This window comes from Antechinus flavipes, chromosome 3 (assembly GCF_016432865.1).
Source record: "Antechinus flavipes isolate AdamAnt ecotype Samford, QLD, Australia chromosome 3, AdamAnt_v2, whole genome shotgun sequence".
NCBI classification, from domain to species: Eukaryota; Metazoa; Chordata; class Mammalia; order Dasyuromorphia; family Dasyuridae; genus Antechinus; species Antechinus flavipes.
In genome coordinates, this window is record NC_067400.1 from 56,798,874 (window position 1) to 56,826,278 (window position 27,405).

Consider the following 27,405-nt stretch of genomic DNA (forward strand, 5'->3'; position numbering starts at 1 on the left):
CCAAGATCTTTACAAATATTGTCTCACTTGATCTCATTTGGAAGTAGTTTTCTAAGGTCTATATTTGACCTTAAACTATTTGATATTTTTTCATTGGCTTAAATAAAAGCAGAGACAAGGTCATTATCAAGTTTTCAAATGATATAAAATTAGAAGGAACAATTAACACACTGGATAATTGTTAAGAAAAAAAAATCCAGATAGACTCAATTACTGGGTTCAATCTGTTAAGATGAAAATGACTAGATAGAAATGTACTCTTACTATTTTTTTTAATTCCTCATTTTATATCCTCAGTACTTGATATAGTTTCTGGCACATACCACTGAATAAATGACTTTTGATTAAATAATCTTTGGATTAAAAATTAACTTTATAAATACAAGATGGGGAAGCAATCATTGATTTGTCTAACTGATGAAGGTAGCATTTTTTTTAAAGATTTGAAGATTTGGTGGAGTGCAAAATGCAATATGAATCAACAGAATTATATCATAGTCAAAACAAGTCATTGTGCTCTTTAACTGGTTTCAGAGAAATAGTTTCCATAAATAGGAAGAGGATAATCCTGCTATACTCTCTTCCAGTCAAATCATCTATTGAGTAAGGCATTCAGTTCTGAGCACTATATGTTAAGAAATATTTATCTGGAAAATATCAAGAGACAAATCAGAATAATAGAGGGATTTGAATCCATAGCATATGAGAATCACTGGGAGAAATAATGGAGAATAAAGATCTGAGAGGACATGATAGCAAGAACTTGAAATACTGCTTGAAAATGGGTTTATTGAAAAGAGAAAAGCCCTAACCTTTAGAGTTACCAGAAAAGGAATATAACATTTCTAGAGATAAGTTCCTCCTCAGGGGAGATTTTCAAGCTAAAGTGGGATGATCAATTTTGGGAGGTCAAGGATGATTAGGGAGCCATGGAGATATCTTACAACTTAGGTTTCTATGATTTTGTGAAATATATATTAATAATCTCTACTTTCATCATTATGAAGAGCTCCTGGTATAATGACTCCCTCCAAAATGTTTATTGCAAAATGTTTTAATAGAAAAATCCTAGGGAGTTTCCTGGATATCCCTTCCCTTAAAAAACATGTGACTTGGCTAGGATCAAATCTAGTCTTTCCACTTACTGGCTGGTCACCATATCTATTAAGACAAACTGCTTTTAAATATAAGTATTTGAAATAAAGAATGTATTTTTGAAAGAAGAATACATACATCTGGTAATTATATCAAGAAAGATATGGTAGGCGGTTTGAAATTTAAATTAAAGTTGTGTTTTGTTTAGTTTGGTATTTTGTAAAGCAGTAACAAAACATGTCTATGCATTTTGGTGGAAAATTTTACCTCTGAGTCGTTGACTAAATCTTTTTCATTTCAAGTGAACTAGTAAGTATTTTGAAGACAAAGCTAGATGTCAACAGTTAATTGAAAAGAACTGAAGGAAAAGCCCCCTTTTGAAGATGGCATCTGAGCTGAATACTACTGAACAGAGCTGGGGGCTTGAGGAGGAATAGATGAGAATGGGGAACACTCCAAGCAACAAATGTCAAGAGATCTCCTTGCTTCCCTTGCTTTGGATTATTCTTAAAGAATCATTATAATTGATTATACATCATGGAGGTTGTTGTGCTTCTCCAAGTACTAAAAAGGCAATCAAGAACAAAGAAAAGATGTAAGTTTATTAAGATAGGGAGCTTATTTCATTGATTTTGAAAAACTACAATTGGTATGGGTCTTGTGTAAACTCAGATTTTTTGTGAGAAAAATTACTTGAAGACCTTGACAATTCAAATGAGATTGCATTCCTCCCCTCCTTCATTTTCCTACTTAAAATTTGCTTTCATCTGGAAGAATCCTACAGTTGAACTTTTGTTGTTTTGAGGAAATATTTAGATTTAATTTGCATTCAACTATTTGGGACATTCATGAACTAATAGTCTGTGTAAATCAGTATCAGTTAGGAAAGAAAAACAGTGATGCCTTTTTTATCCATCATCATAAGAAGGTGAACTTCTTCCTACAAAAATATATACATACACACACACACACACACACACACACACACACACACACACACATATATATATATATATATATATACATACACACACACAAAAGAAAACCAAGAAATAACAAAACATTCACATAATCAGCTAAAATAGAAGATACAAAGCCCCTAAAATAAAATCCACATATTCTATTTATGGAAGAACTCACAAGACTTTTTTTCTCTAGGACCTACTTGATCTTATTTTATACATAATTTTATTAAGGGGAGTTATCTGGTTTTCTGATCCAATACATGTTAAAAATAGTAAATCAAAAATGGAGAGATGTGATTAGTCAGTTAACAAGCATTTATTTAGCTCTACTATGACCAGGCACTTAATAAAGTTATATATATATATGATAAATGTTAATTAAAAATATATATATGATAAATGTTAATTAAAATATTCCCTGCCCTAAAGAACTCTCATTCTAATAGATGAGGCAAAACAAGCTTGTGTATGAAAGAGATTTACAAAGTGGATTTTGTCTGGATTCCATTGATCAATGATAATGAAAAAACAAATGCTACTGCTGATCCTTCTACTACTATTATCAGGGATTATTCTTGTTCTTATTCTTCTTTTTCTTCTTGCTATTGTTTTTCTTGGTGTTCTTATTTTTGTCCTCCTCCTCCTCCTCCTTCTCTTCCTCTTCTTCCCCCCCCCCATCCTCCCCTTCTGTGTTTCAAATAACTGAAAATACTCAGGAAGTCAAATCTGAAATAAAGGAGGAATTTTTAATCTACAAAGCTCTTATTGAGATTAAAAAGGTATCCAAGTTCATGTTGAAAACAACTAAAATACAGTCTCAAAGGCACTTTATTTTGCTATTCAGTGTTTTGTTTTGTTTTTTGGTCTTGTTTGACTATGGCCCCATTTGGGGTTTTCTTGACAAAGATACTAGATACTCCTTCTTCAGCTCATTTTACAGAGTAGAAAACTAAAGCAAACATGATTAAATGGATTCCACAAGGTCACACAGCTAGTAAGTATCTAAGACTACATTTGACCTCAAGATTTCCTGACTACAAGGCCAGATTTAAACTCAAGATGTCTTCTAGACTTCAGGCCCCAAACTGTATCTATTGCACCACCTAGCTGTTTTCCATTTAAAGTACTCACTTAATAGCGCCTATCTATTTCTTTAGCACTTTACAATTTTCAAAGCATTCACCCCCCTATCCTCAAAAAAAGAGTACATTAAGCAGTATAATTATCCATTTTAGAGGAAAGGGAATAAGCATTTATTAATTATCTATTACACACCAAGCACTATATTAAGTACTTTTAAAATATTATATCATTTGATACTCAAAACAAACCTGTATGGTAGGTACTAATGTTATTCCATTTTACAGTGAGAAAACTGAGACAGGAAAAGGTTATGTGTCTTGTCCAACCTCACACAGATAGGATGAGTTGAGTCTGAATTTGAACTCAGGTTTTCCTGATTCCAGGTCCAGTATTTACTGTCGCATTTTTTTGTCTTACATAGCTTCACAAACTGTGGCTCAAAGAAGTTAAATTACTTTTATAAAATAAATATATATATATACTTATTATTATTTTATGATAATTTAATAATTAAAATTAAAATAATTAAAATAATTGTGCATATATATGTGTATGTGTGAATATCTCAAATTAAGGTTTGCGAATGTTACATATTTACATATGTTAAATCTTTTGATGTTCATAGCAATCCACTAAGTATTTTTATTCCTATTTTATAGATAAAGAAATGGAGGTTAACTTATTTGAACAGGATAAAGAAATATCAGAAGTAGTATTTGAGACTAGATTCTTCTGACTATAAGCACTGTGCTCTATCTACTAAGGGGCTTAAATATCTGACTATCCACAACTAGAGTAAATCATGATAATCAACCATTTCAAACTAGTAAGGCTCAATGTTTCACCATTCACAGAAAACAAAGATATTTAAAAATGGGATTTCCCATGATCTCAGTGCTCATCAAAGTTCAATGTCAGAGAAGAGACATTCTATAGTATAGAATATATATATATATATATATATTCTACTCTATATATATGTACTATATATAGTATATATATATAGTATGTATACTATATATATATGTATGTATGTATATATATAAGATCTAGACCTAGAACTGAAACATCCAATATAATAGTCCATCTTCCTGTCACATTTAACCACAGAGATAGCCACACAAACAGCTCAGAAATGAATTATATCCGAAGACCAGTTTTGAAAGAAAAAATACAACTATTTGGAGACAGAGCATGTTCATAATGGATTTCATAGCACAGAGAGGTTGTCTGGCATACATTTTCTGCCTACTGGTCTGGAGTCTGGTCCCCTGATTCCATTAACAATAGAAGCATTGTTAAATCTGTTTGCACTTCATTGAAAACTTGATCCTCAAGGTTGTTTTATTGTACAAAGTAAGCAAGCATTCACATCTATACATGCATATTAATAACATTCAGTATTTAGGGTACTACTATCTAAAAAGAAATTAACTTTCATGTAAAATTTTACCTCCTACACCTCTACAGACACAGTAAGTGTAAACAAATTGAAACAGCAGATAACCAACAATATTAATTCACATGGGCCAGTCCTACTTTGTTACTGTTTTAAGATGAGTGGTACTGATATTTTATTATATGAATAAGATAGAAAACAAATATCTGTGTTGTTGTTTTTTCCCTTTCCCCCCTTAGGAGGAATCCCCCTATATCATTATTTTGCCCATTTGATTTTCCCAAACCAAAACTGCTGAGTACACTTTTCTCTTTCATGTACAATTAACATTTTTAGCATAAATCAACAGAAGAAAAAAAAAAGTCTATTGCATATATGTCAGTCTGAATCTCTATCCAGGAATCTGGGTTTTCAAATTGTATTAATAACTAGATCACACTTGTGGCTAATGAGATTTGGCTATCTTTCCAATGAACTGGGAAATTTGGCAGGAGATGAGAGGCTGTCCTATAACCTTGATTTTGCCCTGTGACTCCTTTCCCATATTGGTGACTTCCTTAAAATATTCCATTTAAAATTTTATTTATTAGTTTTTGATATTCACTTTTGTAAGATTTTTATTTCCATTTTTCTCCCTCCTTCTCATACCTTCCCAAACTAGTAAACCTTATATAGGCTATATGTACAATCATCTTAAGCATATTTCCACATTAGTCATCTTGTAAAAGAAGAATTAAAACAAAAGGGGAAAATCGCAAGAAAGAAAGAAAAAAAAAGTGAAAATAATGTGCTTCAATCTGCATTCAGACTCCATAGTTCTTTCTCTGGATGTGACTAGTGTTTTCCACCATGAGTCTTAGATCATTGTATTCCTGAGAAGGGTAAGATCTGTCAAAGATGACCAGCTGTACAATGTTGCTTATGGTTTCAGAGAGTTGTCTAGAGTACTGAGAAATAGAGTTGCTTGACCAAGATCACACAGCTAGAATGTATCAAAAGTGGGGACTGAAAGTAGTTCTTATTGGCCCTGAAGTCAGATCTCCAGTTCTTTCTTTTGTACCTCTTAGTAAGCTACATAGTCCATTTAATGCTTTTAGTATTTGCAAGTTTGGTTATTTCAGATATTTATGATATGATATGATATATGATGATAAATATATATATAAATATATGATAAATATTTCAGATAATGTCAGTTATTTTTATTAAATATGTTGGCTTTCTAAATGTAAAACATTTAGTAGTGCAGAATAGTATCTAATCTTAGCAAAAGTTACTTAGGACATCATCACTTATGTATATTTTACTAAAAGACAATTCTTATGTAATGGCTAAAGATCCAGCTTCAGAGCCAGAAAAATCAGGTTTCAATTTGAACATCTGACACATTCTGGTTGTCTGACATTGGACAAATAACTTGGCCTTTCAATGCTCTAAGTCAATTCTTAAACTTTTTTCCCACTCTGGCCCCTTATTGCCCAAGAAATTTTTATGTGACACCAGATATATAGGTATATAAATCAAACATTTACAGATAATAAATCATAATTTTGTGACCCACACATTCAGTTCAAGACTCTATATGGGTCACAAACCATAGTTTAAGAAGGTGGACCTTAGGTAACGAAGCTACTAAAATGCAAAGAAGGTGCTGACCTGAGTTGGAAAAGAGAGCATTATTCCTATGTAATATCCCCATAGCAGTAAAATAACACAGCTTATTCCTATTTCTCACTAAATCCTATGAAGCTCATTTTCTTTTATCCTCATTTTCCCTGTTAAATTTTGGAAGCTTAAAATTTAAGTTGTCCTTAAGTTATGGCAACAATTAGGTTGGAATTTTTAAACTAAACTGATTCCAAATGTTTCTGTACGGAAATCAATACAATGAATTTATGGAAAACCTAATTATTAAATTATATATTTTTAAAATGATTTTGATGTAAAATCTGCGTGATATTTCTGTCCTTTTTCAGAAACACAGAATCTCAAACTTGGATGGGACTTTAGTGACTGTCTAGCCCAGCCCATATTTGAAAAACAATTCTTTTTATAACATGCTCATGAAATGGACATATACCTTTTGAGTGAAGACCTTCACTGAGGTACTACCCTTTACATTCTGAGATAGGCAATTTCACTTTTGTATAGCCTTAATTGTTAGGATTTTTAAGATATCATCGTTGCTGAGTGAAATGAGCAGGACCAGGGGATCATTATATACTTCAACAACAATTCTATATGATGATCAATTCTGATGGACCTGGCCATCTTCAGCAATGAGATGAACCAAATCAGTTCCAATAGAACAGCAATGGATTGAACCAGCTACACCCAGCGAAAGAACTCTGGGACATGACTATGAACCACTACATAGAATTCCCAATCCCTCTATTTTTGTCTACTTGCATTTTTGTTTTCCTTCACAGGCTAATTGTACACTATTTCAAAGTCCAATTCTTTTTATACAGCAAAATAACTGTTTAGGCATGTATACTTATATTGTATTTAATTTATACTTTAATATATTTAACATCTACTGGTCAACCTGCCATCTGGGGGAGGAAGTGGGGGGAAGGTGGGAAAAATTGGAACAAAAGGTTTGACAATTGTCAATGCTGTAAAATTACCCATGCATATAACTTGTAAATAAAAAGCTATAATAAAAAATATATATCATCATTGTTTCACTCCCTGATCTCTAACTATCCCTTTCATAACCTATATCTAGTATGATGCCCAATGACTATCAGTGGGAGTTAATTATTATTATAATTATTTTTAGAAAACCCATATACTAAAGATGTAAAGTAAGAAAATTTGCCATAAAGCAATACACAGGCACATATACACAACTGCGAAGATGTTTATTCCCTGAAGAAAAGGGTTTTTGAAGAAATGGGAATCAAGTTGATGTGTACATGTTGGGGATACTTGTTGCAAAGGAACACATTGAAAATACCAGTAAAAGGAATCCTTTGGTTTGTTTACATAATTCTTACAAAGTTTTCCTTAAGTATAGCCTTCCATGGCTTCAAAGATCAGTTCTTTCCTAATGTTCAAAACCATATTTTCCACAATGTGAAGGGAAATGGATCACAATCCATGTAGCAGAATTCTTTTTTGGATACATATCTTCCTAAATCTGTCCATACATGTGTTTATCCCCATTTGTCCCTTTTATATCTCTCCCTAATTCTGATTGAATGCTATATATCCTATTAGTCCCTTTCTTCTGATGACATGTTTATGATACTTTGGAAAGTGAAGGGAGGGAAGAACTCTTCTTCCATTATGAAAAATTCTCTTTCTGGAGCTTGGTTTCTATTGGAATTTTTAGTTGTGGAACTGAAATTCTTCATCATTGGTTTGTATTCTTCTGGTATCAGATTATTAATGAAAATACTAATTAAGTAAAATCACTCCTCTCAATCAATTACATTATTATTTTTTGATTCAATGGAAAAAACTCACATTTAATATTCACAAAGAGATCAGAGGGCACACATCATCTTTTTTGAATATTTAAATTTATAACAAGTCCTTTGATTGATTGGTTGACAACTGGGATGGTAAAGGAACATAATCTTTATATTAATATCAATCATTCTTGACATTTCTCTGTTGACAAAATGATATATAAAAATCAGTTTTCCATGTGATCATCAAATAAACTTGATTCATTTTATGTATTGATGGTCCATGAATAAGCCATGAATGTCAGATAGCATTAAAAGCTTTACCATAATCAATAAGTACATTATAAGAACAACTCCCATATTAGGCAACTTCTTCAATTATTACAAATTAATATTAAATCAAGTCTTTATATTACAGGAGTTTCAGTGGGATGCTTTACTTTCCCTCAGCTAATGTCTTTTTGTTTCATGTTATATTTATTTATATTTATATTCATGTTTATAATTTTAAAAAATAATTTAATTTATGAATATTTTAATAAAGTAAACAATAATAACCATAATTATTTGATTCTATCTTTTTCTAGGGAGTTTAGATAGAAATTATTCTGGGATAAGTCACTATTCTATTATTATTCTTTTTTACTTAATGTTCAATAGACTATACTATACCTCAAACTTCAAATAGATCTGTGTAGAGGGCAGGAACTCTGGACAAGTATACTTGAAACAAGGATACTTACAACAAAGTGTTAATTCAGTGTGATTATTAAAATGATGGTTCTCTAAGTTCATATACACTTAGTACTTAGTATGGTGATGTAATGGCTCTTTAGTTCACACATACTCAATGTGCTGTAATGGTGTAATTGTACTAAGGTATATAAAGGCTGAAAGGACTGGAAAAGAGACATTCCATCTTTGGCCATCCTCATGGTGGTTCTCCTGCCTTCTGCACTCCTCCACTAAGATCAAGACTGTGTCAGACTGTAACAGACACAGACTATGAAGGAGATAGACTGAGAATAAAGACTTTAGACTCTATTCCCAATTATTCTCGTGGTGACTATCCTGCTGACACCAGAGGACCTCCAGAAAGCTAGGCTGGACATTACAGATCTGTGATATAATTGACTTTTGAGTTCCCACAAATTATGGTGAAGGTAACCCATCTATATGTGCCTGATTTTTGTAGCTCTTGTCTATATTTTTCTCAAAGTTTGCTACAAGTTCATTTAACCTGGTAGAGGTTTCATCAGCTTTTGATGATATTATATAACTTTCTCACTTCTTGTTTTTTTTTTCTTACAGAAATGTATAGAAAAAATATATATATCACATATACACATTGTGAGGGTGCCATTGGAATTTTCTAGTTGTGTTAAATATATACTATCGTTTTATATATGTATATAATTCATTCTAACATACAATCTCTTGAGATTGTCTCTTACAACTCCTTTTCTTTGCAAGTCCTCCTTGCTTCTATATTTCACCTTTCTCAGACCTAACATAGGCCTCTTGATTGTCATCTATTACTCATTTTCAATCCTTCAAAGATAAATTTATTCCATGTTTCTCTATCATACAGCAACATTAATGGCATATTAACATTGAAAATATGGGCCCTTTGCTTTCACAGAAAATTCAGGATTATTAAAGGAACTTTACAATTTTCAAAAAAACATCTAGGCCACTCTTCTTTTCTTCACTTCTGGGTACATGTTGTTGATTCCCCCCCCTCCTTTTCTTCTTCTTCTTCTTCTTCTTCTTCTTCTTCTTCTTCTTCTTCTTCTTCTTCTTCTTCTTCTTCTTCTTCTTCTTCTTCTTCTTCTTCTTCTTCTTCTTCTTCTTCTTCTTCTTCTCTTCTTCTTCTCTCTCTCTCTAGATATCTATAAACGTATTCACATTATCTATAAACATTCACAAATATATGCACACACACACCACACACACACCCCCACCCCCCCACACACAGAGAGACACACACACACACACACACACATACACCTTTGAGTAATTATAGAACTCTTCCAGGAAGCTGTGAAATATTCTGGGGCTTAATGAGATCAGTATAATGTCATTCTTAAAAAGGAACATCAAAAGATCTCCTAAGTCAAAGGGAAAACCCCTTCTACATGTACTGAAGCAGAATTTCTCGCAATGGTAAAACAAAATAATCAGGGATTACATATCTATTTTATATAGCACTTGATGTCTTCTCTGAGCACCATTCAACAGAGTTATAGCTGTTTTTAATATCTTTCAAACAATCTTGAATGATTTTGATGAGTAGATAAAGTAAATAAAGCAATTTATTTAAAAAAAATCCTGCAAAGCAACATTTTTCTATTTTTTTTACAATCAAGTAGCTATATCACAATAAGATATTTTGTTTTCTATATTTTTGAGTTAATTTTGCAATGTCAAATCTATAATCTCTTGTTAAGCATTGCTTGTAAAGGTCTGCTTTTTTTCCCATTGATACTTTCATTTAGGATTTTCTCAATTCATGTATAGAGATGATTTGAAAAGACTGTGTGTAAGTAGGGGAAAGGATTTATTGGAAGTCTTTCAATTTGCTTTTTCCTTCACTAAGGAAGAGTGATTTTTATCCCCAAACCTTTGGTCTCTTTCTCTTTCTTGGATATCTTGCATATTTGTTCATCAATGCTCTCAAAACTCTATGGCCAATAAAACTGATGCCCTTTTTTATAGACTTTGTCCAATATGGCTACTATTCACATCCCTATAGCCATTCTTACCCATTCTATGAAAACACCTGGAATTCTGATATCAGAGTTCAAGTGTAATACTAGCATCTTTTAGAGGAGAAATAATTGTCAAAATGATTTTTTCAAACATTTGTTATTTTTCTATATTTCTGTCCTTCTTACATGCTCCTGGGATGTGTGCTTAGTCAGATCTTTGCTATTTTGCAAGTGAACAAAATAATTGCTTTTTACAATTGAGTAAAAATAATGGGATATGAGTTCTCTCCTATCTATTCACCAAAAGTGTATTCAAAAAAACTTCAGTAGCAAATTGGATAATGAGGATAGAATTTTCACAATTCTTCTCTCCCACATCACCCAGAATTTAGTATGTTCTGTTAGAACTATATATTTTGAAAATGTTTGTTCACAAAAATTTCAAGATTATAATTATTTAGTATTACAACATCCATTAAAACATTAGTTTTACATGTCTATTATTCAATGTTATTTCTAAGTCATTGTAGACAAACTCTGGATGAAATACTAATTCAGTTACAATTCATTTTTTGTTGAGTTCCCAATGATGTTTTGAAGTCAGTTATATAACATTATGAGACTTATTTTTTAAGTTTTCCTATCTTAGTAGAACTAACAGACTTTGTGCTCCCTGGGCACAGCCTTTGAGGAGCTCCTATAACATAATGAAGCTTCATTTAGGAGTTTATCCAGCCATCTTTCATTTATTTGATTTGAATCCAAATCTCCTTCCTCCGTTCCCCCAAACACATCAAGATTAAATTCCTCAAACTGAATCTCAAGATTTTCCATTGTCTTCTACCAAATTCTCCTCAAAGCTATCCAGATTGTTTCTCTGAAAACTTCCTGAAATAGGAGTGGGATTTCTTTTTTAGGTTTTTTTTTTTTAATCCTATTGTAGCACAAGGTCTTCCTTATAGTTAAGTGTTTAATAAGTCTCTGTAAAATTGAACTGATTGAATTGAACAGAATTGAATTTAAATCCTCTTCTCTAATCAGACCAATCTTCATGTTCACATTATATATCATGCAACTCTACTTTTTGGTTGTTAGTTAACAACCATTTGGTTGTTAGTTTTGGTGTATTTTCTACTTGGACTCGTCTCTTATGTTTGCTTCATAAAATCTCATCTACCCTTCAAGGTACAATTAAGACCCAATGATCTGCTTGTTTGATGACACTAGTTGACAATTAGCTATGCATCCTCTCAGCTCCTATAGGTCTAAGTGTATACTCCATTTTTTAAAATTATAGTTAAAATATAATATTGATTTATTTTGCTTTCATATCCAATGAATTTCTGAATATATATCTCTTTCCTTGTCCAGCAATCCAGTTCTTGTAATATAGAAAAAAAATTCAGTAAAATCAATCAATACTTTAATGCTTTGTTACATGTGATATTCTGCAACTTTTGGCCTTCACTTCTACAAAGAAGGGATGGATAAATCAGACAATTTAATATTTTTATACTATCTTTTACTATTTTTTTTAATTGTTTCATGTATGATGGCATGTCACTGCTGCAACCAGACTAACTTCTTTGACGGCAGAAAGTACAACTGTTTTATAGATGTTTTATACAAAGTAGATCAGCTACTTTGAAGGGTTTATTATTTGCACTGGTGGAGAGAGCACTGATTCCAATTAAGTCCACGAATCCATCACTTATCAAACTATACCCCACCACTCCAGAACTGGAAAAAATGGATACCTTGTAAGTGGTTGATAATAAACAGGTACTAACACCATGGATTAGTGTCTAATAATTTCAGAGAGAAAACAATAATTCTGTAGTAGTCTTTGCAGGATGGAGAGGTGAGGAGAATGGCAAAATTGTTTTAAATCTGAAAACCAAATACTGATAGCCACATAAAAATTTCCCTACTACATGGTATTGAAACATATCTGTTGTTAGATGTCAGAGAATAGAGTGAAAATTCTTCATTTCAGTCCTAAACATAAAGGATTCAAGACATATAAATGATTATACAGACAAAGTTTAAATCTTGTCTTCAGGGTATCCACATTGATTTTTCAGGGCTTCTGTGACTTTCTCACTCTATTTTTTATATGCAGTACTACATAGAAAAACAGATATGGATCATGTATACACACACGCACACCCTGAGAACTTGCTGATACATAACCTTTTAAATTGGAAAATTATAAGAACATCTCCTGCAGCCTCAACTGTCAACTTTGCATAACTCCCAATCAGTTTCACAATGGGGAGCAGAGCAGGGCTAATGCCTCGAGCTTGGAATATGGTGTTTTACAATGAAAGCTGAGGGGAAAAATAATTTTTCTTTTCCTTTTTTTCCATTAACTTTATTTAACCAACTAGTCTCTTTATCCCCAAAGTGTGCCCCAAATGCTCATTCTAGATACCCTGAAGATAAAAGAGCCTGGAAAAAATTAACAGGATTCTATACTTACTACCCAAAGAAAATCATTCAAAATGAAAATGAAAGAAAGCTACGTAGACACCTATAAATTCCGATCAGAAATAGGAAAAAAGGAATGGTCTTTCTCAAAAGGACCTGTACTTGGTATTTTTTTTTAAATGGGGGGGAGGGGGTTTAGTAGTATTAGTGACCAATTAATACAAGAAGGCATTCCTTTCCTCCTGTTAGTGAACGAAAGCATACCTGAACTTATCTCAACTTATAACTTTGTTCTTTACCTCTTCTTGCTTTTTTACAAGAAGAGTGTTTTTATGACAGAAGAAAGATACATAGAGAAAGAAGATGAGAAAGTAAATTTTGCTACATACTAGCTAATATTCCCAAACATCTGTGGTTTATATAATCTAAACCCTCAGAGATTGGAAGTATTCATAACCAAACCTTGACATAGTACACATATATGTTATGCTTAATTAACTGCCATATTTCTGTGTGCTTTATATTTAGGAAAACAATATTTGGGAAAAAATCTTTCTTTCTCTAATTAGGATCAAGTGTTGTTGAAATCTATGTTTCTAACTAATTGATGTTGATGTTGGAGCACCTGATTTTGATTACACTATAATCTGTAGCAAAGGAAGAGATATATTTTGACTCAAATAAATAATACAACAAAGAAACATAAATTAAATAGTTTTCCCAAGTTTATAATGGCCCTAAATTTGAAAACATATTAGGGGTCTAATATCATCCTTATAAGGAATATTCACTTGTTAATCTATAGGGCCGTTCCCTAATAGGCTATCTTGAAACCTAGGAGTTTTAAGAAATATATTGATGCAAAAATGTTTCTACCTGTGTTTTGTTTTATTTGGTTTGATTTTTCACTTTGCTCAGTGGATTTTCAGCCATTCTTCAAGTGACAAAAATATAAAGTAGTTAATGGGGCCTCGCCTCCCTTCCCCCATCACACCTGTCTTTCCTCAATTAATAAACAAACTGATCCACCATATGATATCAAAGGAAGCACATTGTAAAGACTTTCCATACTGAGTAGTTAAGGGATTGCTATCTTTTATATTCATTCAGGATTTTTTGAGGCCCACCATAACAACAGGTTCATCTAAACTAGTTCATGCTTATAATCTTAATAGAAACCCCAACACCCAGCAATTTGATTCTAACTGCCCATGGTGTCTCTAAAGGGCTAGTGTTCCTAGAAGCAGCACTGAACAATCATAAAGCACCAAATAAGATACAAATAAGAGGGTGGGCAAGGGAGGTTGGGTAGGACTTTCAGTTGATCCAACAAGCAATTGGATACTCTTGGCAGATCACTGGCAAAGGCTTTGTTTGGCCCCTAGATCATGGAGTGCAAGGAAAGGCAGCCTTCTCCCAGTTAGTTTTGCTTACTGCAGAAACTGGCAAAACTAGTAGAATTCATTATCCTATTAAGGAGAGACATCAGACATCATAATGGAGACCATTTTGTATCAAATGATGATGATATAGCAAAAGGATAAAATCCATTTGGCCCTTTGTATTATGAATTCAGGACTGTCTTTTGCCTCTTTTTGCATCCCAAAGATGTTGCACAGTGCTTAATGCCTTAAGGTAGTTGCTTAATAAATGTTTATTGATTAATGTATCTAATTTATCCTGCCTCCACCTCAAAGGGTTTGGTCATTTTTTCCAAAGCAGAATAAACCCTTTCATCTTACACTTTGTTTTCCTTAGCACAGCTTTCATAATTTCTAGAATATTTATGAAAAGACAAATCCATGACAGAATTATAGTTTTATCTACAAAGAAGGAACAAGTATTGATGTTCCAATAATAGTTTCAGTTCCTCTTTTTTTCTCTGATTTTTAATATTTAATTTTTTTTGACTCAAATCTATAATGATATATTCGGAAGCCAACCAAAATTTTTTTTAAAAGTTTTTATTATTGACAGAAATAACAGGATTAAAAATAACCAAGTTAAAAGTAACATACAAAAAGCTAAGTAAAACTCTTGGTGCAGCATTGGGACTTAGTATTTAAATGAACATTTTTCAATACTAGAGAAATCTAAAATAATATTGTTTTTGATTCATACATCTTTGCAAGAGCTCTACAAAAGAATAAAATGGTTCTCAGGACCCATGCAAACACCCAGGAAAATAAGTCATTGAATATAAAGGAGACAAACAAGGATAAGTTAAATTAATTAATAATGATTAAACTAATTATGTATGTGTAAATAATATAATACATGAATAATACATAATAATTAAATTAAGAATTTATCAAATACATTTTTAGTGACAAGGCTAATTTATCCGGGGAATACTAGCTTAGGGTTTTCAGAAGTAATTGAATTTTATAACTATAAAGGAACTTAGAAACTATGCAGTCCAATTCCCTTTATTTCAAAAAGGAGGAAGGTGAGGACTATATCTGATTTGCCTAAAGTCACAGTTACTAAGTGGCAAAGGTAGGAAAATTAAGACCCAAGTCAAAACCCAGATGGCTAGTCTTTAGAGCAAGGTTTAATTATAGAATCAAAGATCTACAGCTGAAAAGACTCTTGGGGTCACAGCATACTAAATTTGAATAACTGAGTCTAAGTCCCATATTTGAGGAATGAAGAAAATGAGGATCATGCAAGCTAAGAGATTGACTGATGTGACATAGCCAGTAAGTATCTGAGGCAGGATGTCAGTTTAGGTCAACTGGATTATAAGTCCTATCTATACAAACTCTATTTTTGGCTTCTCCATTTATATACAAGGAAACTAAAATCTACATGGATAAAATAATTGCATAGAGAAAGAAATTAGGTGGTATTATGGCTAGAATGCTAAAATTAGAATTAGGAAGAATTCAGTTCCAATCTTCTCTTGTATACTTATAAGCTATATGATACAAGAAATACACTTAAGTTTAAGCTTCAGTTTTCTCATCTGTAAAATAGGGATAATAATGGCACCTACCTTATTGAGAAGATCAAATAGGACAACCCATATAAAGTGATTCTCAAAACTTAAAGCTCTATATAAAAACTGTCACATATTGTTAATGATGGTAGACAAAGCTGGGGTCCATATTCAAGTCCTCCATCTCCAAAGTCAACTTAAGGATCCAAGGTTTAAAATGCTTGTCTTATACATGTGCACATTCTCTTAGCATAATGAAACATGATGGAAACAATGTGGTTATTATATTGGTTCTTATCCTGGCCTGCTCATTTCTCTTTGCATCACTTCAAGTGAGTCTTCTCAGCTTTCTCTGAAGCCATATTCTTCAATATATCTTACAAAATAATAGTATTCCATTCATTCGTATATCATGATTTATTCTTCCATTTCTTAATTGATGGGCATCCTCTTATTTTCCACATCTTGACCAACATGCACACATATGTATACACACATAAAAGAGCTTCTATTAATACATTTTAAAAATATAGATCCTTTACCTGTTTCTTGTTATTTTTAGGACTATAGATCTGGTAGTGATATTTCTGAGTCAAAGGGCATGAATAATTAATAATTTTGATGGTCATAATTCCAAATATTTTTTCAGAATAGCTGTAAAAATTCACATCTTTACCAAGTATGTTCCTTTGATTTCCTCCTTCCTCTCAAGACCCCGACAAAGAAAAGGATCAGAGATTACTATATATTAATTATTTTTCTACTGACATGGTCACAACAGCCACTAAACACTGTCCTCTGAGATATTCATTTGCCCACTCCCATCATTGCTCAAGATGAAGAAAAATGTCATTATTTTCTCATTCTTTTTCTTAGTCTTAATCTAGTAGCCTTCTATCATATAATATAGCTTTACCTTTTATACCAAAAGAAATTGCCCAGTAAAGACATTTGGTAAATAGTATGCCTTAAAGAAGAGCTTTCCTGAGAAAGATTTCCCTTCATTTAAAACCATACTTTTTATGTTTTTTCTTGGACCTTCAACTAAGTCAAAATGGAAAGAAAAAGTCCAAGTATAGATTAAAAAAAATCTTTCTATTAATTGACTTCTATTTGCATTGAGAATTCAATTCATCAAACATTTATTAAGTAGCTACTAGATACAGATCCCAGATATCCTGGGAATAGAGATATAACCAACAACAGTCCCCAAACTTAAAGAGCCTATATTCTTCTAGGGTTGAGGGGTTGGTGGGATATAGCATTTAAACAGATAAATGATTATAATGGAATTTGAGGAGAAAGAAAATGCTGACAACCCAGAGAACCAATAAAGACTTTCTGCAGGAAGTCACATATTTGTACTAAAGCAGGAAATGAAATTTAAGGTTTAGGGAATAGTTTTATTCTAACCATGAGACTAGACAGCAAAATGCATAAAAATGAACCAAGTGAAATTATGTCTGGAATAATAGGCTGGGCCAAACTGAAATGTTGTAAATACTAAGTTAAAAAGCTTATAATTTATCTAAAAAGCCACAGGGAGAGAATTTATCTAGTGGTGAAGTAACAGCTATCTAAAAAGACAAACATGGACGTGAAACAGGGTATGAAATAGATCATTAGCACGAGGTGGTTCCAGAGAGTTTTTCTACTATCATCTTCTAATTTAAAGATTAAAGAGCTATCATCAAAGACTTTAGATAAATTTTAAATGATGATAAAATAATGTAATGACATAGCTATGAATAGAATCCTTGATTTCTAATTTTATCCACTTATTTCTAGACCTTACCTTACTTTCTGCCACCAGGGCATCAACCCTTACCAACTCATTGCTTGTTCTTCAGTAATTTTTCAATCATGTCTGACTCTTCATGATGTTATTTTCTTGGCATAAACACTAATCTGCCATTTCCTTCTTCAACTCATTTTCTAGATGATGTAACTAAGGAAAACAGGGTTAAATGACTTGACCAGAGTCAGAGTTAATAAATATCTTCATTCCAAGACTAGGGCTCCTTCCATTTCAACACCTAGTTGCCCCAACTTACTGATAAATATTCTCAAGATACTATGATTCCTAATACACTTTGTGGAGAAGTGGGAGCTGTGAAAAAGGTCTAGCATAGGCAGAGTTCTGTGCATCTCTCAAAAAGGAGAGAGCAGTGTGGGAACTCATTCTTGGACATGAGAATGACAGGACTTACATAGATTCTATCAGCACAAATTTACTGAAATGGAAAATGTAGTTTATGGTAAATGTACGGTCCATTGTTGAGATGGGAGCATATGACAGTCTATTGGAACACACGAAATATTGAGGGCATGATTCTTCTTATTGACTGCCTAGAAGACATATCCACTCCTTCAACAAACTCATCTGAATTGGCAGAAACAAATGTATGACATGTTTTAGAGTGGGCAAAGGAAAAGGATTCATTGATATGTCAAAGATAAGTTTCTCCAGAAGATGCAATCATCTGTGAAAGCTAATTCACCAAATACAAAACTGTTTCCAGCATCCTTCACCATGTTGTTGAGCTGTTAGAGTAGAGTAAGAATGAGCAGTTGGAGAGTCTGTACCAGAGAACTACCTCAGTCATTCTTGACAAGGTGTAAGAGGCCAGGATATAGTGCTTATGGTGTATTTAAACACGTAGTCTCAGACCCTTAAGTCCCACATGGACTGAATTTGAATGAAGATGAAGAATGAGTCCTGATGGATAATATAAAGAGGGACTTGACACCATAAGCTGTCAAAATTTGAGCTGTTATTGAAGGGGCTTGCTGTGAAGATATTGATGCTGTAAAAGAAGTTCTGAGATTAGGTCTGAGTTGTTCCACAGAAAACATGCCCATCAAAATTAACCTGATAGCACCTCCATGCTATGTACTGACTACTACAACCTAGAGAGAACAAAATATCTGTTTTTCCCCCTAAAACAAGCTATGGCTGTCATTAAAAAATATTTAGGAAAACAGAGGTGTCTTCAGTGTTCTGACAGAGTCCAATGTGGTCACTGACACAGATGAAAGTGATTTTATAAGGCAACTAGAGAAGCTTGAGAGGGAAAACACTAAGGCAGATGGATATAATGATGTTGAGGAAATGTAAGTCATAGGGAAAGATTACTTTTTGAGAAGAACAGTCTTACTTACTGGACCTTTCTGGCTTAGATACCTTAGAAACTTGAAAGTTTTCCAGTGTTGAAAACTTCAAAACTGAGTATTTTGCATTTCCAATTATTTAAATATTTCAAAATACCAGAATGTGAATTGCCCTAGCAACAATAATTATAGATTTTCATTTGCAGGTGTGCCAAAGAAAGATGGATATTTATTGGGGTTGTACTTTATGATTATGACTCCATTTGAATTAAGTGAACATTCAATGTGTTATACAGCATTTGTTTTTATAAACTATTTTCTCTAAGCTTGGGTGTCTTCACTTAACCAGGTGAAAATTAGACTTTACCTTATACTCATATGAAAGAATTCTCATAAAATTTATAGATTAATTGTAGGGTTTCCTGATATTTTAAAAAGTCACTTTCTTACCAAATTACTATAAGGTAATTCAGGTAGTTTTAATTGTAAACCTATAAATAAATGAAGAAAAGTATGAAATTAAAATATTTTCCCTAGGAATATCAAGATTTCTATGCCTGAAATATAATGGGAACATCCTCAAAGAGAACAGAAATCAAGGCATCAGTTACATTTAATTTGAATGAATTTAGTTTGAATTCAAATATAGTGAAATTTAGTTAGAATGAATCTTAGTACAAAATTCCATCTTACATCACATTTATCTTCTACCCCATTTACAAAATTTGATTTGTGTAAGAAATAATTCATCAAACATCCACCCAGCTTATCTAATAAGCATGTCATTCATATGGCCACCTTCAAAGAGAAGTCTGCCCATCTTTTTATGAAGACATCCTGACAACTAAATCGACAATATTTGGAGGAGTACTCTGACATCATTATCATCATCATCTTTAACATCATCATCATCATCATCATCATCATCATTTACATAGGGCTTTAAGATTTACAAAGCAATTTACAAACATCATCTCAATAATAGGGGACAGGTATTATTTCTATCCTTTTTTTCCAGATGATGAAACCGAAGAAGACCAAACTTAAGAAATTTGCTCAGCAAGCATCTGAGCTAAGATTTATACTGAAATCTTCCTGAATCCAAGCCCAGCCCTTGGTCTGAGGAGCCTCGGCTATATCATGACTCAAAGATATGACTTTCAATCTTTAGACATTGATTTGTGTAATTGTAAGTCCTGCTCTATCAAAATGAACTTAATTGTTTTTAATTTTTTTTATTTTAGTGAATATATTCATTATGGTTAGAGTGGAGTTGTGGTTCTTTTCAAGTATACTGGTTCCTCAAACACACAAATAACAACAAAAATGTAAAACAAAACAAATATGAAAACAAAATTCTTTGTGGCAACTATTTCCATATCAGGCTATTAGAGGATATCCAACATTATTGTAAATATGTTAATTGTGTAATGAAATGGAAACATTTCATTGAGTGGGGTTAATTGGAGAGAAAATACATGTCCTTATTATACTTTACCAAAACTCAGGAATGAAGAGGACATTTCCTCATAAGGTATAGGTGATTAATAAAGCCATTCTCATTTAGTTTTGAGAACTTATCAAGGATGAGAACTTCTTAATGTTTATATATATGGAGAGTAGTAACTATATCCTTTACACTTAGCACAGTATCCAGAAGATAGTAAGAACTTATTAAATACTTATTTATTCAACTTAACAAGTAAGTGACAGTTGAAGTTAGCCTGAAGATATGTTCCATTCACTTTTAAAGTCAATTGACTTTATTTTATTTTATTTTTTCAAGAAGGTATATGAGAACAGATTGAAAAAAAAAAGGTTTTTTTACTTTCTTTTTTTTTTCCAAGTCTCCTTGTACAAAATGACTGATCTGGAAATGTTTTACATAATTGCATGTCTAACATATTTGATAGATTACCATATCAGAAAGGGAGAAGAGAGGGAGAAAGGAAGGGATAAAATTTGGAACTCAAAACTTTATATAAAATGCTTTTAAACAAATAACTATTGATCAGAGAAATGCAAATTAAGACAACTCTGAGATACCACTGCACACCTGTCAGATTGGCTAAGATGACAGGAAAAGACAATGCGGAATGTTGGAGGGGATGTGGGAAAACTGGATCACTGATACATTGCTGGTGGAACTGTGAACAGATCCAACCATTCTGGAGAGCAATATGGAACTATGCTCAAAAAGTTATCAAACTGTGCATACTCTTTGATCCAGAAGTGTTTGGGCTTATATCCCAAAAAGATCTTAAAGAAGGAAAAGAGACCTTTATGTGCAAAAATGTTTATGGCAGCCCTTTTTGTAGTGGCAAGAAACTGGAAACTGAGTGGATGCCCATCAATTAGAGAATGGCTAAATAAATTGTGGTATATGAATGTTATGGAATATTATTGTTCTGTAAGAAACAACCAGCAAGACAATTTTAGAGAGGCCTGGAGAGATTTACGTGAACTGATGCTAAGTGAAATAAGCAGAACCAGGAAATTATTACATATGACAACAAGAAGACTATACAATGATCATCTGATGGACATGGCTCTCTTCAACAAGGAGATAATTCAAACCAGTGCCACTTGTTCAGTATGAAAAAAGTCATCTATACCCAGAGAGAGGACCATGGGAACTGAGTGTGGATACCAACATAGAATTCTCACTCTCTCTGTTGTTGTTTGCTTGCATTTTGTTTTCTTTCTCAGTTTTTTCTTCCTTCTTGATCTGATTTTTCTTGTGCAGCAAGATAACTGTATAAACATGTATACATATATTGGATTTCACATATATTTTAACAGATTAATGTGAATTGGACTACCTGACAGCTAGGGGAGGGGATGGGGGAAGGAGGAGAAAATTTAAAACAAAAGGTTTTGCAAGGGTCAGTATTGAAAAATTACACATGCATATAAAAAGTTTTAATAAAAAAAATTTAAAATGCTTTTAAAAGGGTATGTGAGAATGGGGAAGGGCAAGAAAGGAAATGAGAAAAATGTAATCATTGAAACAGATGATGAACTTAGTCTGAAAGATATACACATATTCTATAAATACATATATAATATATATGTGTATATATATATATACACATACACTCTTACATATTTGTTCATTATTGATTCTAAACAAAGCAACTAAGATAGGCCCTATAGAAGACATGGATTTTAAATAAGAGATTCCTTGTGATCTTGAACTTTATAAGTCAGTATGAGATGATACTGTCATCTAGGTGATATTATGGATAGAGTGCTAATCTGAGAATCAGAAAGTCTCATCTTTACAAATTCAAATCTGGCCTCAGATACTTACTAGCTATGTAATCCTGAGTAGGTTACTTAATTTTGTTTGCCTTAGTTTCCTCATCTGTAAAATGATCTGAAGAAGGAAATAGCAAACTACTCCAATATATTTGTCAAGAAGACTTCAATTGGGATCATGAAGAATTCAACATGACTGAAATGGCAAACAATAACAAAAGCATTAAAACATCGATACAGATAATTAAATAAACAATATTATATGATATGTCCATTAGAGATTTACATATATATATATATTTGAGGTCAAGGAACAAGTTCCCTACAACAAGAGTAGGAAAGGGCTTGAAATTTCAAGGATGGAGAGTACTTTAGAAAAAGAGACAAAGAAAAGATATTTCAAGCAAAGTTATAACAGGAGTAAAAACAGTATCAAAGAATTTCTGAGCATGAATGAGGAAAAGAGATTACTCTAGTTTGGCTGGCTTAGACTGAATGAAGGAGAGAACTATAAGATATATTTGAAAATATAAGATGGTAGCAAATTGTCCACAGATTTGAAGTCAAGACAGTAGGGATACTGTATATCTCTCAGCAAAGGAATAACACTAATGACTCATGCATGAAGAACTTCCACTCTTTAATAATTTGGCTTTTCAGTACAATGCAGTATCAATTCTTTTAGAAGTAATGATTTTATTTACTCTTATTGCTCATTATTTTTTTAAGTAACTTGCCAGCATCATTAATTATTGACATCACAAAAGAATGATAATCAAATCAGTAACTGAAGCCAACCTCTAAAAACTTCCCTATATAAGGAAATCACCATTACCACTTATTAGTAGAATGAAGAGAGGGCTCTATTTTGGACATATTTGCTTGAATGAATCCTTGAATTTCCACATTGGTTTTTTGCCCATTGCTATTTCTTAGTCTTTAGGAAACAGTTCAATTATCCATATTGCTTAGTAAAAAGAAAAGGTAGGAAAAGACAATTAAACACAATAGGTTTGAGTACAGGGGATCATATAAGTGTTTACTAAATTTACTAGCATATATTCTCAAGTGAGCTTTGCTTCATTTGTTTTTTATTTGTTGCCTGAATCACTCACTTGGACACCAAACCAGCTGTTTGGCTACTGTGGTGTTTCATCTAGAAAAACACATTTCATTAATAAATATCTTCTGCCTACCTGTCTTCCTCATGACCTTTGTGTCTCTATTATCATAACAATGAATTAATTTTATCTCTCTATTTTTGCAAGTCCTCTCTGGGGATCAATAATGGAGCATATAGCATAATGGGGTCATCTGTTCAATCATAATTATTAGTAGCAGAGCCATAGTCAGCCTCTGGTAAAGAGGACAAGAGTCCATAAATTTTGGAGGCAGAGGCGAACTGAGGTGATATTGGTCTTAGAGATTTTCATTCTGTTTCTCTTCCTTGTTTTGGTTCAAAAGGACTTCATATTAGCTTTACTAATTAAAGTACTAAAGGGCTAAAATGACAATAATGGTGAGACCATTAACCATCTCTATAACTCTACTAATGTGGTAGATATTTATTTTCTTATCCTTCTCAACTTCTTTCATTTCCTTATATGTTAATTCACTAAGACTAAAATCTTTATAAACTCTTGGGTTCACTTCTTGCTTCAATTATTCCAGGCTTGTCACCCAGGACAATGGACAAAAATTTTCTTAGAGTGTGCATACAAAATCCCCATGGGATATGCCTTCTCCACACCTTTTTCACTCTCATAGCACTTTTCCTTCTCAAAGACTTTTTACTGCTGATGGGCTTTTTTACCAGCTGACATATCCAGATTGATAAACAATAGGAATCTCATGTCAATGTGTCACGGGCCTGTGATTTTCTTGGTATGAAATCTCTCTTCATCAAGGCAAATAATAATAGCTCATATTTACATAGTACTTTTTTTCTAATAAAGCATTTTATGTTTTATGTACAATAAGATGCATCTCATTACATCTCATCCTCATTAAATGCACCACATTTGATAATTGTCAGACCTAAGAATTAGGTCTCATTATTTTCCCCATTTTACATACAAGGAAACTGAGGCTCTGAAATGTTAAGTGATTTCCTCATTGCATGTTTGCATGTCTCCATTGCCTCTTATAGCAGTAAGTTAAAACCAACCAAAACAAACCTAATTTTCCTTATAAACCAGCTTCAAATTTGATATAAATGTTTATAACCCACTAAAGACCTGTCAAAGAAACCATTAAGGAGATAACAGAAAAGACATTTCCTAGAGGAAGTTAGGCCCAAGAAAGTTGATACAACTAAGGCTTTTCAAGTTTCGTATAAACTAGCTCCAGCTCAAAATATATAGGCTAGATCATTTCAACAATGAGGGACTTTCAAATCTGAAGCTAAGAAAAAAGTTATTGAATGGAGAAAATGTAAAGATTCAATAAAGTCTCTGAATTTGAAAATTAATTTAAAAATATAGACATGGGTTCTGTACAGATTGGATTGTCAGTTTTGTCTACCTTTGTAACAGAATTACTGCTTTATTCCATGTGTGTAGGGAGAAGATCCACACAAATGATTGAAATTTGCCATTCTGTAGTTGATTTGGAGTACTCTATTATTCTTTAAGTTGCTGCCTATTTGGTAAAGTTAGCATTATAAAGCAACTGACACCACTTCTATTTCCTTGAATTTTGCATTAGAACAATGTAAGTACAGTTTGGAAACTGAAAGGGTTCACTATATCAAAATTTCATTCTATTTTGCTTTGTATTGCTTTAGCTACTACATAATTTTGACACCTGGGGACAATGAAATGGGTTGGGCTTTCTTTCCAGCATGATATTTCCTGATCATTCTGAAATAGAATTAACTAGCAACACTGATCATCTTGAAAGTGGTCTACCTGTTACTTTGAAATTTCAATTTCAATAATGGTCTCTGCAAAGAGAGCATTATCTGCTAGATCTGGCAAATGCATTTATTCTGCATTATAAAAAGAAAGGCAGGGAAATAATTTTCAGCTTCTAAATTACCTTTACAGGCAGTGATGAACCTTTGCCAGATATAAATCTGAGAAAGAAAGAGAGTGAAAAGAGACAGAAACAGAGACAGAGACAGAGAGAAGGAAGGAGGGAGGGAAGAGCAGCAGGAGGGAGAGAGACTTAGGTTACCTAGAGAACATTGAGCAGTCAAGTAACTTGTTGGTCACATTAAGTGTCGGAAGCACAATGTGAACCCAATTTTTCCTGATTTAAAAATTTGTTCCTAATCCATTTATGACACATTGCCTCTTACTGTTACAAAATACCACAATTGTCACCACAGAGTTTAAAAAACTGCTATGGTAGAAGGATATTCTATGCTGGTTCTTCATAGCTTCTCTATGAAATCAATTAAGATATTTCAAATGTTCTATGAGGTCCTTCCCTGAGATCCTGGATTGGGACGGAAAGTTTTTTTCTCTCCCATCTTTTCCTTCAAATCTCAAATTCTTAAAGAACAATAAACAAATAAAAAAGTAGTATTTCACTGTGCTAGGCAACAGGTGAAACATGTAGATTTATCTGAGAAGATAGACCTCATTCTGTTGTCTTCTTTCATTATTAAATGTTATAGCCCTCTATAATCTGTTCCCAACCTACCTTTCCGTAATGATTGACTTTCTGTCATGCCTCTACTTGACCCTTTTATCTAAAAATATTTTCAACTTATTTACACATCTTGAAGCCTCCCATCCAGCTTATTTACACATCTACTGGGCCTGAGATGTCCTTTCCACTTTCCTCTCCAACTGTAGAGCTGACTCTACCATTCTTTTTTTCAAGGCCCAGTTCAAATTCTGACTTCTCTATAAATTCATCTTTTAGCACAGACTCTTACTTCTGTGACCACATGAATCTGATAACAGCTTATTGAAATTACACAATTGATAAATTTCTTCTTGCTTACTATTACCATGATCAAAATTTAACTTATATTTCTGTTTTCTCCCCCTCTCCCCATTAGACTGTACATTGATTGAAATCAAAAACATTTTAAAATTCTTTCTGTCCCTCAAAATACCTTGTAGAGTGCCTCGTATAGTTGTTGTTATCATTGTTTAGTCTTTTTTCAGCTTGTCTGACTCTTTATGACCCCTTAGGGGCTTTCTTGGCAAAAATGCTATAATAGTCTACCATTTCCATTGCCACTCCATTTTACAGATAAGAAAATTGAGGCAAATATGATTAAGTGACTTGTCCAGAGTAACATAGCTAGTAAATATCTGAGGTCAGATTTGAACTCAGGAAGATAAAAGTTGGATTTGGAACCAGGAAGACTTGAGATTAGGTCATCACTTGCTGTCTTTCTGTGTGATTTTTAGCTAATTCCTTAACCTCTTTCAGTCTTTATTTTCCTCCTTTCTACAAATAAGGATAATAAAACCACCTACCCCATAGGATTGTTATAAGGACCAAAGGTAATTAAACATATAAAATACTTTTTAATTTTTCAAACACTTTATAAATACTAGCAATTATCAGACTTACCCAAAGTAATGTAGATCTTCTCTCCCTATTTCTAGTGATTTTTTTCATGATACTACTTGTTGTCATTGGTCCTTTCTAGCTAATGGATCAAGGAGACAACACAATATATGGGCAAAAGATAAAAATACAATATTTATGGATCTTTTAACTCCTTAAAGAAATTGAAAGTTATTCTTTTGAACAGATAAAACTAGAATGTATCTGTCCATTTCAGTCATCAGAGTCCAAGATAGATACTCTCAACTCAGATATTTTTGAAAACCCCTTTTACTTAACTACCTACTGATAGGAATTGATCCTGATTTCTCTAATAATTAGTCTGAAACATAAGATTGTTGCTTTGGCAATGCTCACTAGTTCCAAATAATCTGGATGACAGAAAAACTTAGAGTTCTACATTTCTAAGATTCTGAGGTTCTGGGACTCTAGGCAATAGTTCAAAGACAACTTTTTT

The 27,405-nt window shown here is 32.7% G+C and overlaps 1 pseudogene; it reads left to right on the forward strand.

Annotated features, from left to right (window-relative positions):
* The window catches only part of LOC127557012 (eukaryotic translation initiation factor 2 subunit 1-like), a 29,345-nt pseudogene extending 10,184 nt beyond the window's left edge, over positions 1 to 19,161 (forward strand).
* The last annotated feature ends 8,244 nt before the right edge of the window (positions 19,162 to 27,405 follow it).